This window comes from Carlito syrichta, unplaced genomic scaffold (assembly GCF_000164805.1).
Source record: "Carlito syrichta isolate Samal-C Ts95f unplaced genomic scaffold, Tarsius_syrichta-2.0.1 Scaffold302911, whole genome shotgun sequence".
Classification (NCBI taxonomy): Eukaryota; Metazoa; Chordata; class Mammalia; order Primates; family Tarsiidae; genus Carlito; species Carlito syrichta.
In genome coordinates this window covers 527,757-533,225 of record NW_007247007.1, presented here as the reverse complement: position 1 = coordinate 533,225, position 5,469 = coordinate 527,757, and the positions used below count along the sequence as shown (strand labels likewise).

General features: G+C 41.7%; 1 protein-coding gene across 4 annotated transcripts in view; it reads right to left on the bottom strand.

The window, feature by feature from the left end:
* LOC103259600 (up-regulator of cell proliferation) overlaps nt 1–5,469 on the bottom strand; it is a 59,248-nt gene that overhangs the window by 40,415 nt on the left and 13,364 nt on the right. The gene's annotated exons all lie outside the window — the stretch shown is intronic.

Sequence of the window (5,469 nt, the reverse complement as noted above, 5' to 3'; positions counted from 1 at the left end):
AAAAAAAAAAAAAAAAAAAAGATGAGGTCTCACCAAGTTACCCAGGCTGGTCTCAAACCCCCTGGGCTTAGGCAATCCTCTCATCTCAGCCTCCCAAAGTGCTGGGATTACAGGCTTGAGCCACTGTGCCTGGCCTATAAATTTCAATTTTTTAATTGCTTGTTTTCTATTTCACTAATTTCTGTTGATACTTTAATTTCTTTAATTCTACATATTTTGATTAAAAAAAAAATTTTTTTTTGAGTCAGTGTCTAACTCTGTCACCCAGACTGGAATGTAGTGGCATGATTCCAGCTACCACTTGGACCTGCTGGGCTCAGGTGATGCTTCTGTCTCATCCTTCCAAGTACCTGGGACTACAGGCACACACCACCTTGCCCGGCTAAATTTTTTTTACTTGTTGTAGAGATGAGGTCTCACCATGTTGCCCAGGCTGGTCTTGAACTCCTGGGACTAGGCAATCCTCTCATCTCAGTCTCCTAAAGTGCTGTGAACCACTGCGCCCAGTCTCAGTATCTTTCCATATGCTTGTTGGCCATTTGTATATCTTCTTGGAAGGAATGTCTACTCAGATCTTTTGCTCATTTTAAAATCAGATTTTTTGTCTGGATGAGGTGGTTCATGCCTGTAATCCCAGCACATTGGGAGGCCAAGGTGAGTCGATTGCCTGAGCCTACAGCCTGAGCAACTTGGCGAGACCTCATCTCTACGATAAAAAAATAAATCAGCTGGGCATGGTGGCACATGCCTGTAGTTCCAGCTACTTGGAAGACTGAGGCAGAAGAATCCCTGAGCCCAGCAGGTCGAGGCTGCAGTGGCCGTAAGCATGCCACTGCATTCCAACCTGGGCGACAGAGTGAGACTCCAACTCAAAAAAGAAAGAGATTTTTTTTCTTTTTCTTTTAGAGATGAGGTCTTGCCAAATTTCCCAGGCTGGTTTTGAACCCCAGGATTCAGGCAATCTTCTCGCCTCTGCCTCCCAAAGTGCTAAGATTACAGGCATGAGCCACTGTGCCCGGCCAAGAGTTAAAAGATTTTTAAAGCAAAAACCTTAAATAAGTAAATAAATAAAGCAAAAATCTTTATTCTTTGATAGAGAAGACATTTCTTTTTTTCTTTTCTTTTCTTTCTTTTTTTTTTTGAGTTGGAGTTTTACTCCATCACCCAGGCTGGAGTGCAGTAGCACACTCACGGCCACCACAGACTCAACCTACTGGGCTCAGGTGAACCTTCTGCCTCAGCCTTCCAAGTAGCTGGAACTACAGGCACTTGCCACCACGCCCGGTAAATTTTTGATTTATTGTAAAGATGAGATCTTGCCAAGTTGCCCAGGTTGGTCTCAAACCCATGGGCTCAGGTAATGCTCTCCCCTCAGTTTCCTGAAGTGCTGGGATTACAGGCTTGAGGCACTGCGCCCAGCTATCAACTGTATTTTCTAATCTAACTCGTGTGCAATTCTTTGCATCTTTCACACGTCACTGGATTGCATAATCCCACCCCGGCAGGTCTGACCTAACATTTGAAGGCTCTGCTGGGATATATTTTTAACCTAACAGAACCAAAAATCAAAACTTCTATCTTACCAAGAACAAATTAATACAGACAAAATAACAAAAACAAAAATATCTCAACATAGGGGAACAAAATTTAGAAAGACTAATATTCATAATTTGCTTTTAATTGTAACCAACTTAATCACATACAAAACTCCTTTCATAAATTCCTCTTCATGAATCTTATCACAATTTACAGACCACCTACAACATGCTGGAGCTTGCCAGGTGGGGTGGCTCACACCTGTAATCCCAGCACTTTGGGAGGTGGAGGCCAGAGGACTGCCTGAGCCGAGGGGTTCGACACTAGCCTGGGCAACTTGGTAAGACCATGTTGCTCAATAAATCAAAAAAATTAGCTGGTCACGGTGGTGCATGCCTATGGGTTCAGTCACTTGGAAGGCTGAGGCAGAAGGATCACCTGAACCCAGCAGGTCAAGGCTACAGTGGCCGTGAGTGTGCCACTGCACTCCAGCCTGGGCGATAGAGTGAGACTCCAACTCAAAAAAAAAAAAAAAAAAAGAAAAGAAAAGAAAAAGAATGACTTAAAGCTACTGGAGTCAAACAAAGACAGGCAGAAGCTGGAAGCAAGTCTACTCTTGGAATGGACTACCTAGGGTGAGGTTTGTGCATTGCTGGCTCTTTGTTTTCTGTGTTTCCACTTCTGCAGGGAAGCTGAAAGCTGATCTATGCCAGATATATGCCCAGAATGGCAGCCTATGGAAAGCTGAGGGGAAATCTGGGAAAGGTCACTGTCAAAGGAGTCGATTCCCAAACTATACAATATAAAGCCCACCCAGATCCATCCTCAATGGATGGCTGAAACCAGGGGCCCGTACTCTATAGTAGCACTGAGTTGAGTTACTGGAGGGCAGCCTGGAGAGCCAGCCTTTTATAAATAAATAAACACACACACACACACACACACACACACACACACACACACAGACACACACACACACACATTTAAGTTTTAAAACAAAGTTGAGTAATGAACATTTGTATAGCTAACCCTGAATTGTACCCCACATCTTTAAAATAAAAAATGAAAAGCTAAAAAAACTCAAATAAAACAAAGTTTATTAGAGAAAGTAGAAAAGAAAGTGTGACATGCCAGAGCTGGAATGGGCAAAAGAAAACCATCCAGATATGTTTTGTACGTTTTTGGAGACGGGGTCTTGCTATATTGCCTAGGCTGCCCTTGAATTCTAAGGCACAAGTGATCCTCCTATATCAACCTCCCAAGTAGCTAGTAATAGAGAAACCCACTATTGTTTGTCCGTGTTGCCAAAACCCTTAAAGAAAGGCATAAGGAACATTCCAGCTGGCCTACAGGTACCAACATTCCTGAGAATTGGCATAGGAAAAGCATTTTCCCTAATATCCTATATATTCCCCATTAAGTCACTTCAAATAATTTTTTTTTTCCCACCTACACCCCTTCAAAGAATTCTTTTTTTTTTTTTTTGAGTTGGAGTCTCACTCGGTTGCCCAGACTGGAGTGCAGTGGCCCCTGGCCACCGCAGCCTCGCCTGCTGGGCTCCGGCAATCCTTCTGCCTCAGCCTTCCGAGTAGCCGGAATTACAGGCATGTGCTATCACGCCCGGCTGATTTTTTGATTTATTGTAGAGATGAGGTCTCGCTGCCCAGGCGGGTCTTGAACCCACGGTCTCAGGCAATCCACTCACCTCAGCCTCCCAAAGGCGCAGGATTACAGGCTGAGCCACCAAGCCGACTCAAAGAATTCTTAACCCCCTGCAGACTCTGCACACTCAACTGAGAGAAATGAATCCTTATTCACTCCCTTTTACCAGTAGTCTTAGATTTGAAAATATAGCAACCAAGTAACCATAAGCCTTGTAATTTATGTAACATATTGTACATTAGAACTACTAATTAACAATATGTTGCTGTGAATAATGTTTTACTTTATAATAGGATTTGTTAACTCCCCTTCTCCATGGCAAACTTGATCAACTTCTCAGTTTGGTGTTACTGATAAAATGAGCTACCTTTTGGTAACCGGCATCAGGAAATGTGGACCATAAATGTTACTATTGACAAAATGCAACTGTAACTTAAGTTCTATACAATGCTCTGTCAGTCACATAGTCGATGTATAGGTACCAGCAACCCTAAACTTATAAAAACAGACTGTGGAATTCAAGGAGCAAGCTGACTGGTTCCAAAATGCCAGGTGCCAGGTTCTGTCTCCCTGAATTCTAAATTCAGAAATAAACTTCTTTCTACCAGGTCTCTGCCTCTAGATTTATTGATGTCGACAAATAGCAGCTGAGCATTTACTGGGACCGTAACACTAGGACTATAGGCACGCGCCACCATGCCAAGCTCTGAATATTTGAAACATCCAGTCCGTGTGGACTGTTTGCATGTTTACAGCAAGAATAAATTCATGTAGCACTTAGATAATTAAAACTGCACATCTATCTCTGTCCCCTCACACCTTCCCCCAGGTAACCATAGTAACAGCTTATTAGGTACCTTCCATACCTTTCTCTTGATCAAACAGGCATACAAAAGCACAGAGAATTTTGATGTTCTTGTTTGCTCTTTATTTCTTTAAAAACTTGAATCATACTATATAATATTGCACACTAACTTTACCTTGCTATTTAACACATGACAAACTCCCTTCTCATCCACAGATATAGATCTAATTCGCTTTTCCCCCTGCTTTTTATAACTTTCAATGCACTTACTGATTTACAAAGAACGTAACCATTTCAAAGCTCTATGATTATAACAGGAAGAGTTAACAATTACCAAACATAAAGAACAATCTTTTCCTCTTAACTGTCTCTCTCTGTCAGATGATGAGGTTACATAATCAAAACTGTCTTTCTCATTCATATTCATTCATTCGATAGCAGTCAAAGACTGCCATACTGGGGATAAAGATGGTCCCTGCTCTCTAGAAGTCAACAGACTTCTAAGCAGGGAACTAAACCTTAATAAAGTATTTCACAAACATATGAAGACAAGTAAATGAAAAAGAACAGTCTATTCAGTCAGTGATGCTGGGATAACTGGATAGCCACATATAAAAAGATACATTTAGGATGGGCTCGGTGGCTCAGTCTGTAATCCCAGCACTTTGGGAGGCCAAGGCGAGAGGATTGCCTGAGCCCGGGGGCTCAAAATCAGCCTGGGCAACTTGGTGAGACCTCGTCTCTACAATTAAATAAATAAATAAAATTAGCCAGGTGTGGTAGCATGCACCTATAATTCTGGCTACTTGGAAGGTTGAGGTGGAAGGATCACCAGAGCCCAGTAGGTCGATGCTGGGGTGGCTGTGAGTATGCTGGGCAACGGAGTGAGACTCTGACTCAAAAAAAAAAAAAAAAAAGAGATACATTTAGACTCTTATACCATACATGCAAATTAACTCAAACTGGGTCATATACCTAAATACAAGAAGTAAAATTATAAAATCTCAAAAGAAAATTTTTATGATCTTGAGTTAGGCAAAAATTTTCTTGTATACAATAGCAAGAATTGATAAATTGAACTTCATCAAAATAAAAAATATTTGTGCTTCAAAAGACACCAGATGAAAAGAAAAATCACAGATTGCTGGAAAACATCTGCAAATCATACCACTTCATACTCACTAGAATGATTATAATAAAAAACATAGACAGTAGCAAGTGTTGACAAGTATGTGGAGAAATAGGAACCTTTTCAAACTGCTGGTGGATATGTAAATGGTATAGCCAGTTTGGAAAATAATCTGGCAGATGTGCAGTATACACACTGGAAAGTAAGAAGTCAGATTAGCTGGGCTCGGTGGCTCAGCCTGTAATCCCGCGCCTTTGGGAGGTTGAGGTGAGTGGATTGCCTGAGCCCACGGGTTCAAGACCCGCCTGGGCAGTGAGACCTCATCTCTACAATAAAT